Source organism: Danio aesculapii, chromosome 1, assembly GCF_903798145.1.
Source record: "Danio aesculapii chromosome 1, fDanAes4.1, whole genome shotgun sequence".
In the NCBI taxonomy this organism is placed as follows: Eukaryota; Metazoa; Chordata; class Actinopteri; order Cypriniformes; family Danionidae; genus Danio; species Danio aesculapii.
The window spans coordinates 41,198,693-41,209,851 of record NC_079435.1 but is presented as its reverse complement, the minus strand read 5'-3'; the positions used below and the strand labels follow the sequence as shown (position 1 = coordinate 41,209,851).

General features: G+C 32.4%; 1 long non-coding RNA gene across 2 annotated transcripts; it reads right to left on the bottom strand.

Moving 5' to 3' along the window:
* Positions 1–3,432: 3,432 nt before the first annotated feature.
* LOC130213655 (uncharacterized) lies at positions 3,433–10,906 on the bottom strand. 2 transcript variants are annotated; one of them, XR_008835493.1, is made up of 4 exons: positions 10,689–10,906; positions 10,451–10,604; positions 7,738–7,865; positions 3,433–5,745 (listed from the first exon to the last, which is right to left on the bottom strand). It is a non-coding gene; the product is annotated as an uncharacterized LOC130213655 (long non-coding RNA). The 2 variants fall into 2 exon arrangements; XR_008835490.1 differs by lacking the exon at positions 10,451–10,604.
* Between the last annotated feature and the right edge of the window lie 253 nt (positions 10,907–11,159).

Here is an 11,159-nt window from a genome sequence, read left to right as displayed (position 1 = left end):
TTGTATGATCACAGGTAATTTGTTTTTATTATATAAATTAAATTAATGTTTATCATCAGTACTATTGAAAAAACCCAACAAGATATCCTTAAAATATTACAAGAATCCCGGTAGTATTTTGCGATGAATAACCAAAGAAAATTCAATCCAAAAGTATTGTGTTTGAGGGCAATTCCAAAAAAGTATGATGAGCTGTTTCACTGGTTAATTACAGAAAGAGCAGCATGTCTACATCCGACTTAATTTTTTTCAGAAATGTCTTGACTGGGTAAAATCTGTGTGTTGGTTTAAGTGACATTTCTCTCATTTTGTTCTTTTAGCAAATGGATTTTTGTAACGAGTCATTTGGATATATATAAATGTTTTTTTAAAATGGCATTTGCTACTGTATTACTATAAATTACTCATAATTATTTAGTGTTACTACTAATACTATATTATTATTTGTAATATTATAAATAATACAGGTTTAAACAAAACCTTAATTTATGTCCATGTACAACTCAAAAATAAACAAATGTGAAGCATCACATGTTGAGCAAGATCATGACTGAAGAAAGAACAGTTTATAGTATTTTTATTTTTGCCATCACCACTTATGAATGTTGTTTGAATTTAAGCTACCATAGAAATGAGAGTGGTTTGCCATTTATTGGTGTCGCGATATAAGTTTATCCACACTGCCACATACGCACATTGGTCGAAACGGCCTTTTATTGTTAACTGAGTTCTTATTCATTGTGCTGTATAAAATTACAATTTAAAAGGGGATTGTAATTGTATTTTCGATAGGAAACTGATTTGTGATGGTTATAGTTGGTTATAGTTTTTTAAACGGTAAAATAATATTGAAGGAAGACAGCTGGAGAGCCACATATTTTTGGTCAAAGAGCCACATGTGGCTCAAGAGCCATAGGTTCCCTACCACTGCATTAAAACTGTACTTATGGGGTTGTTACAATTTCCTTTTGATTTTGTAATTATGTGAGGAAGGTTGTGACAAAAAACATGAAGTTTTCAAGGGGTGTAATGGCAGACGAAACACTGGATACTCCACCATAACCTCTAAAAAGCATTAGAACTCCTTTAGGAATTGCATTCATTACAATGGAAAATGCTTTTGGAGTTGCTGAGAAACCAAACCTGCATAAAAACTCTTTATAATTTAAGAGAAGACCTTCTGCATTAAATAACTGAGATACTGTCACAATATTTTTCTCAAACCAACCACTTAAAAATAAAGATTTGCACGTATACAAAATGTCCTGGTTTTTCCAGATAAAATACTGATGAGGAGAAAAGTGGAGTTTGTAAATCAAAGACCATGCAAGTAAAGCTTGCTTAAGAAAATTGAATAATTTATAAGGCATTCTAGCAATATCACAGTTACAAATCAGAAGAAAAGAAGGACCTTCCAGTTTTGAAAAAAGTTTTAAAAAATTCTAAGTTGAGTTTGGGTTCATTTTAAATTAAAATTTTAAATAACTTTGAAAGTATTTTTAAAGATAAAAAATTCATACTTGTTCATAATTACAGATTTTTTTTTACATTATTCTTCCAGACAAAATGAAATATATTTTTATCTACACTTGTTAAAGATAGAATTCATTACTAACCTGAGAATTAAAGGGATTGTTCACCCAAAACGTATAAATTCTGTGACCATTTATCCTCCACTTGTTCCAAACCTGTCTGGGTTTCTTTCTTCTATTAAACACAAATTAAAATATTCTGAAGAATGTTGGAAACCAGCTGCCACTGACTTCTGTAGTTTTTTGTTCCTACAATGGAAGTCAGTGACTGCTGCAGGGCTCCAACATTCTTCAAAACATCTTGTTTTGTGTTCAATAAAAGAAAGAAATTGCTAAAAGTTTAGAACCACTTCAGTGTGATTAAATGGTGAGGAAATGTTCATTATGGGTGAAATAGCTTGCCTCATTTATGTTAATTAAAGCCAATGTATTTACTATTCTTTTTTTTTTTTACATATCGCTTTTTACCAATAGAGGGCACCAACGGACATGACAATGGAATTCCGCGATTATCTCCTTTTTATTTATAACTTTAGTGCAAAACTCAAAACTGAATGAATCAAATTTAAGAACTTTATAAATGAACTATATGTGTTTTCGAAATGTTCACAAAAGTGTCGCATTTGGAACTGTTCATGGTCATGAAACAAAGCACTGTAAACATACCCTCAGCCTACAGTACATCATCAAAAGTCGTCATATCCAGGTGAGTGGGGCAATAAATCAGGTAAACATGTAAAGATTAAGTAGCCTACATGGAGTCCAGAGGAATGAGTGCATTTAAAGGAACGCACTGTCATTTTCAAGATCCTTTAATGGCCATAATCCACAGTTAGCAGTTAGTTAGCAGATCTTTTTATCCCGGGTGATTTACAGAAGGCTAATTACAGGGTTAGTTGTCCTGCAGCACAGTGGTGTGAAATGTCTTGCTTTAGGGCACAGTAACAGAGCCAAATTATGATACAGTGACTTTTCCTGCCATCATCCCACATGAGAATATAACTGACTACAGTGTTTATGATCCACACTATAGTAAATTGTATTATACTGTATATATTACAACTCTTTGTTAGTTAAGCATATTGTAGTGAACTGATAAACTGTAATACATTCTGTAGTGTATTTTAGTTTACTTACTACAGTAAAATGTGGAGTATTGTAGTATAATTTATGTACAGTTGAAGTCAGAATTATTAGCCCCCCTGAATTCTTAGCCCCCTGTTTATTTGTTTTCCCCAACTTCTGTTTAACGGAGAGAAGATTTTGTTCAACACATTTCTGAACATAATAGTTTTAATAACTCATTTCTGATAACTGATTTGTTTTATCTTTGCCATGATGACAGTAAATAATATTTTACTAGATATTTTTCAAGACAATATTTAGCTTAAAGCGATATTTAAAGGCTTAACTAGGTTAATTAGTTTAACTAGGCAGGTTAGGGTGATTAAGCAAGTCATTGTATAACATAGGTTTGTTCTGTAGACTATCAGAAATATATAGCTTAAAGGGGCTAATAATTTTGACCTTAAAATGTTTTTAAAAAAATTAAAAACTGCTTTTATTCTAGTGGAAATAAAGTAAGACTTTCTCCAGAAGAAAAAATATTATCAGATATAGTGTGGAGATTTCCTTGCTCCGTTAAACATCATTTGGGAAAAAAAATTCCAAAGGGGTTTAATAATTCTGATTTCAACTGTAGTTGCAGAGAACTTATTGTTGTACTGGGAAAATGGTTTATATTACTATAGATGTTGTTTTACAGTAGCAACTATAGAATTACCACAAGAGATTAACTGAACCAACTTTTATTTATTTTTTTGTTTAGAATATTTATTACAACTCTTTCACACAGACATTTGTATTTTAATACTAGATAAAAAAAAATTCAGCTGTGCCAATATAAGTTGAAGACAACATGGTTGAATATAAATAGATTTTTGGCAGTTTTTGTATATATTTTAAAATGCATATATCAATGGGTCAAAATATAAACAATAAATACTGTATTAGAGCTTCAATTGGCTAGATACATATGACTATGTCTAGAAAACAAGTACTATCATACATTTTTAAAATGATTTATTGAAAACACCCACTAACAGTTCATTCAGTGTAAGAATTTGAATAGCTTACCAAAATATCTTGTTTTTAGAACAAAACTTTAATCATTTAAATTGTATTTAATAATATATGATATGATCCATCCTTTTATACATGTGAATAAGTACAGAAGTAAATTTGCTGGTTAATCTTTACATATAGCTCACTATTACACTGATTAAAGACATTTTAAGACACATCAAGACATTTATTTCACATTTTAATAAACAAAATACATTTACATTTTGAAATAAATTGTTCCCTTGAAAAAATAAAATAGACAATAAACAAAGAAAGCAACCATTTTTGATTACTGTTATATTATTTTAACGTATAAAAGTGACAAAGCTATATGTGGAAAAATAAATACAAAACAGCCAAAGCATTATATAAATATTACAATATTACATAATAGAAATAAATTGTGTATATACAGTTAAAATAATTTTACAAAATACATTGAGTAATACACATTTTCCTATTTATGTAGCCAAAGACTTCCACCACCAAAAGTCTGCCTTCCAAAGCGTAGGAACAGGTAACATAAGAACTCCCAACAGGTTTTAAATTACATTACAAATGAAAGCAGCTTTAAGAGGGGAAAGAGGAGGGGTTTCAGTTTCAATAAATCCTCTTTACGTTTCTTTCACTGGTTAATTACCTATCGGGGTCATACATTCAAGCCAATCAGAGACAGCTGAGGGAAATCTCAGTCTCAGAGATCTTCAGATACACAGGCTGGCTGTCTCCAAAATCACATGCTCTCTTGAGGAGATTAAGTAATTACTTGGCAACCATTTAAATGTGCATTCTACAGTGCGTTACACTAATATTGGCACCCTTAAGATGAAATATGAGCAAAAAAGGCTGTGAAAATGGCTTTGTTGTTTAGCCTTTTGATCTGTTTTTGCTTATAATAATAACATAAAATTGATCCATTTGTTTTATGAAAAACAAACATGTCTGTTAAATGTATGTGTGCCACTATTATTGACACTCCTATGAATTTATATGAGCATTTTTTAAGGTACATCCACATTGATATTTTTCTTTCCTATTTTTACACATGGGTGACTAGATTCACGACCTCCTGTTTCACAGAGCTATAAATATGAGGTAACACAAAGGCCAGACTCACTCAGTCATTCATCTCAATGGGGAAGAACTAAAGAACAGAACTGTGATTTACAGCAAAAGTGTTGCTGAGCTTTACAAAATAGGAAGTGGCTCTTATAAAAATAACAATAACACAGAAAATGCCTCGACATACAAGAGTTTCTGACATTAGAGAAATCGTTAACAAATTACACTCAACTCCTAGGCATATGAATCAGTTGAATCACTTTATCACTATAGCTGGGTTTCCATCCTAACATAAAGCGAATCTTTTCAAATTTCATTAAAAAAAACCCAAATCTGAATTAGGTGCATTTCCATCAGGTTTTTAGAGCAACCGTCTGTGGTATTGGTAACCTAGAAACTAACAGTAAACAAGGCAAGCATAATGGTATCATGTGGGTTTAATGTTCGCTACATCAGCATATTCTGAAAACGAGTTTCCATTTCTCATTATTAGCATTAAACCTTTTTCACACAAGTCCAAAACCAGCTCAAGTGTGTTTATAAAAACGTTGTTTGCTAACTAAGGGATTTTTTCTTAAAAAAATCGGCATTTCCATTGCTCTTTCAAAGTGTGCGTTGACACAGGGTGAGGGAAACCCAGCTACTGTCATAAGACAATGGTTCAAGTGGCCAAGAATCTCCAAGTCTTGGGTTCAAACAGTCTCCAAAACTACAATCTGGCATCACCTGAGGCTGGGTGTTTAATCAGTGGCAATTATAGAGTGCCAATACAGTGTAATATAAATATAATCTGGACATTTAGTTGCCATGTTGTCATCCTTATACCCTTTTCCCACTTTTTAAATTCAGGCTTGCTTCTTCTTTTTTGTCACATACTGTTTTTTCACCTACTATAAACCAGGTGCATGTATGTGATTTCAGATTTCACTTTTGTCCAGTGGTTAACATCTTTTGGTGAGCCACGCCTGTTTAGGCAGGACATTTTCTTGGAGTTGTTATGTGATCTCCTCTGTCTGAATTTAATCACCTATGGGACATAAACAAATCAAAATTAGGTGACTTTTTTATTTAGTCATTAGGGCAGACTGAATGGGCCCGTTTCAGAAAGGAGGTTAAGTGAAAACTCAGAGTATTTTAACCCTGAAATGAGAGAAACTCTGGGTTTTCCGTTTCAAAATGGCAAGTTTGTTAAACTCGAAAAAGAAGGGTAAGTCAAGCCTGTTTCTGAAAGAGAGGTAACTTTAACTCAGAGTCAGTTACTGTGGTAACTTACTCTGTGAACCTAACCTGGTCAGGAGCAGGTTTTATTCTCTAAACTCAGAGTTTCTGTCGGTCTCCTCCCCTTTTTTAAAGACGAAGCGGTATTACTTGCCTTAGCCTTATACGTTTCCACCCACCTATTTTAATGCTCATTTTGGAGATGCGCATAAAAATGATTGATAGAAACGTCATGATGCACATAACTTTTAAAAAATACGCATAAAAAACAGGCGCATAACTGAGTAGGATGAACTTTTATTCGACAGAAAAGATGCGCCTAAACTGTATGTGCATTAAAAAATGGTGTTTTATAAGAGATCATATGATATCTTATGTATCATATGTAATATGTGTGAATGGACAAACCAGCAGGCTGAGCACACTGTAACACATCTTAAATGTTGTTTTGGTCGTTCATTCTAAAATGCCTTAACTGTTTCAGTATTAATGTTATTGTATTATTAATGACCTCCAGAGCGTCTGTGGCCTAAAACGCCGCCACGTGTTTATTGTGTGTCAACATTGTTTTCTGAGGCGCAAGTACATTTATTAATAAAAGAAAAGATTGACGCAGCTTCTTCTACCGCAGTAAATTCTGTTTTTACTGTTGATATTTGGCGCCCGTTTAATCAGGAAGTGACGATTTTGTTCTTTTTGACTCGTTGGATGGAAACGCTGCTTTATTTGCACATCTTTTATGCGATATCCAGGTTTGCACATAAATGTAATTAATATATTTGCATAGAAACATAGCTATTGCCTACATTTCAGTCACACAAAAAAACAAAGTCACGTCTGAGCATGGCTTGTCCTTTTTAAATAAATAATTAGCTTAAATTCACTGACCTTCGACAGGGACATGTACTGTAACTATTAATGGGATTATTATTCTTTCTAAAAACTATTGTTCTGCTTAAATTCATAAATGTCATATCAACCTCTATCACTTGATCAATAAAATGGCAGACACACACAACTTTTAAATCTATTAAAACTTGTCTAAAAGTGGGATTGTGTGTAAAAATTTTTATAAATGTCACACATTACATTACTTATTTTATTATACCTAAATATTTAATTACTTTATATGTAAAATTATGCATTAACTTGAGCGGCTGTTTTCCCACGCTAACTGTCTCTTTCCCTAATGCAGTGGTGTTGCTTTTTAAAATAGGGTCATATTTGCTATAACTTTGCACATATAACTTGAGCACATCAAGTTCATGGAGAAAGAAATGGTGATCTCTTTTTTAAGATGTTGCAATAGTCACACGTAATATCTGTGCTCCATTGATAATGCATTTTTATAGTCGCGGTGTGCGCTTAACTCTGAGTTGGTCAACTCTGATCCGCTGTTCTGAAACCGAAAACTCTGAGTTTTTAATCTCTCTGTAAATCAACTCAGAGTTCAAGTTTAAACTCCGAGTTGGTTGAACCTCCTTACTGAAACAGGCCAATAAGAGAGATAATACAGAGACAAGCAGCATTAAAGATAATGGAAAAAACTAATAATATAAACAACAACACTACAATATAAACATAAAAGAATATAGTGCAAACAGTGAGAGCAAATATTGTTCAAACTATGGAAGCATTGAACAAATTGTAATAATACCACATTTCCTGATATTTTTATTATTATTAATAATACTACTAATGCTACTACTACTACTAATACTACTACTACTAATAATAATTATTATAATAATATTGTTATTATTAATTTTAGTTTTTGAGTAAGTACAGAAAGTGTGCATACCTTGATGATCTGTATTATATGTGTAGATGGCAGCCAGGCCAAATAAGCACATGATTGTGAAGGCAATGAAGATGAAGACCAACTCAAAACCTGAAAACAGATGATCCATAACACACACACTTCCACTTCTGCACACACACAACACACACACACACACAATACAGAACGTGATTTAACACAGTGCTAACTTTGCCATGTCTTAAAAAATAGTAAGTGAAAGACTAGGGCTAGGCGATTAATCAAAATTAAATTAATATTTAAAATTAAAAACGTGATTGAGCATATCTGCAATTGTCATGCACATATTGTCAGGAAAGGACGGTTCTGTGATCAGTAGTAAATGTTTTCCAGTGGCCAGAGAGCGCTGTTGTGCGGATTTTAAACTCCCATGAAGAAGAATCCCCATAGGGTTACATTATTAAAAGAAGAATTAAGTTATCAGCCCTGCACAGTTTTGCTTTAACCCTACATAAACACTCCTGATCAAATTAATTGAGTCCATTAGGCTTGTTTGAAACCTACAGGAACAACTAAACAGGATTGACAATGATTGTAGCGTGTTTATGGACTAAGCAAAATATTGCAAAAGCAAAATCATCTTAAAGGGATAAGAAAGGATAATTTCAGTCCATTTACTGACACTCAAGTAGTTCTCTGTTATTATTAATTAATTTTTTTGTTGAACACAAAACAAGATATTCTGAAGAATGCTGGAAACAAGCAGACATTGAAACCCGTAGGAACAAAAACACTGTGGAAGCCAATGTCTGATTTTTTTTCAAGCATTCTTTAGAATCCCATTGAGTTGTTAAATTAAATTAAATTAAATTAAATTAAATTAAATTAAATTAAATTAAATTAAATTCATCTTTATTTCTATAGTGCTTTTATATTGTAGATTGTGTCAAGCAGCTTAACATAAAAGTTCTAGTAAATTGAAACTGTGTCAGTCCAATTTTCAGAGTTGAAGTTCAGTTTAGTTCAGTTCAGTTCAGTGTGGTTTAATTTTCACTGCTGAAAGTCCAAACACTAAAGAGCAAGTCCATCCACAGTTTAATAGGTTTTGAACACATGGAGCATGAGTAAATGACAATTATTTTTTTTATGAACTATCCATTTAAAGATATAGCAAAAAACAATAATGCACTGCAAGCTGAAAAATTTCACAACAGCATGGTCGGTGATATGATTAGAGACACAAGTTTAATAGTTTGTACGTTACCAAGGACAACACTAAAATAGTTTAATGGCCGTTACATGACATTATTGTTCTATCCAAAATGTCGCTGACAAATCAGTATCAGATATTCCAGAAAGATTGGACTCCACATACTCTCATGGAAATCGTGGAAAATAAAAATTTTTAATCTTTAAAATATTGTAACAATGTCATGGAAAATTCTGTAAGAATTAACCAACAGATTTATATACAGTAAAATAATGTTTTAAGAGTAGAAAAGCTCTTAAAACTAATTAGTGAATGTTTGTTGTATTTGTTTGTCATGTGTTACCATTTTTGTGTGAATAACTCCAAAGCTAGTATTTAGTTTATCTTGTGATCATTTATGTTTGATTGTTAGTGTTCTGTTTTTCTTTTATGTCCTGCATTATTGTATTGGTTGTCATCATTATATATTAATGTTATGAAGATTTTAGTTGTAGGTTGTATGACAGCCATGCATTCTTGATTGTTGGTTTTTTTTCCTTGTACAATTTGTTATTTTTTTACTGTTGATCATCAGTTGGCAGGATGGACCCTTTAGATAGGCCTGTACAACAAAAATTCTCTTATATGTTCTATGGAGTATAACAGCAAATTAAAAAATGTCATTATAATGGAAGTCAATGGGACAAAAACAGCCACTTACACAATGAAAGGGTAATCAATGTGCCCAGAGTGTATTGTTGAGTTTTTGAAAAATGTCAAAGCATTGTCCCAGAATATGTGTCAAAATAAGGTTTGTCACCAAAACTCATTCAATTTGCTAAAACACAGAGAAAGTTGTGGCCAAATTAAGACTCAAAATCACCACAAAGTAGATGAAAACATCCCCAACAGCACATGAGGGTTAAAATGAGTTATAATTAGGTCCACACGGAATCTGCGCATGCCGAATTCCACAGATTTCTGCAGATTTTTAGCCCATCATTGATTCTGTTTATTTTCTTGTGTAAATGTGTGTAAATTTATTGAATTATTAATTATTAATTCAGTTTTTAAAATTAATTTCAGTAATATTATTGACTAATATAAAAATATTCAAATGATTTATTTACAATACAGTTCGTAAAGTAATATTTTCAGTTTTTTTTAGTAGAGATATTAAATTGAGAGACTTGCATTGTTTACCAAATAAAGTGGATCTAATTGGATTTGCATTTTAAACATTAAATAAAAGTTTAAAAGGTATTACTTTTTATTTCATATATTAAGGTTTTAGTTATGATACTCCCAAAATAATTCCACATAAATCCACAGATTTTAACACAATTCTGAGCAGAAATAGCAAAAAAATGTCAGCAGATTCCGTCTGGCTCTAGCTATAACTAAAAATATACTAATAAAAATCTCAGTAGCTTAGTATCTCAGTTATATCACTCACTGAAATGAACACATTTTATAGACTTGTAAAAGATTACTGCATGAATTAATCTGAAGCCCTTTTTATAGTGCTTTATCATTGTGTAGCAAGAGAGAAATATGTATGAATACCTTATTTTCCTTTCAATGGGTTTCATCCAATCAGTTGCTCTTTCCTTTCCCACCACACACAGTGTATAAAACGCATGCTTGTGTGTTAGAGACTTTTACAAGCTTCCAACACAGAGCAATCAAAGTCCATTTCTTCCGACTTCCTTACTGCCGGCTATAAACCACGTCAACGTTTAAAACCCACTTTTCATACTTAAGGTAGCTGTACAGACATACGCAGGCTGTCTTTATTGTTTACCTGAGTTTGCAGCTGGATCCAGTCCAGGTGATCAAGTTTTAAGTGCAATAAAGGCAGCAGAATACAGGTCAGGACTGATCCGGGACTGACCATGGTGTATGACATTAACCGGACTCAGACGATCAGTGGCTCCTCAAGTCTTCCTTTCATATCTTCATTGTCTTTAAAACAAGACGCAGAGCAAATAAGCTAAGCAAGAATGCTCGACAGTCAAACAAACCAAGAATGCCACGTCAACTTTTGAAACAAGCTGAACCTGTTTTGTTAGATTAGCGCTATTGTACTCAGTGTGAAGACACATATTTACTATACTTGTGGGTAAGAGTTACAATAATGCGATGTCAGTGTTTTTAATTGCTCCTGAGATTAAGGTTTTGTTTATTAGTAAAAAAGGTTGAGAAAATATCCTCTTAAATACTTTTACAAATATATATTCTTACCATATTGGGTTTCATTAGTTTGAAAGTGTTT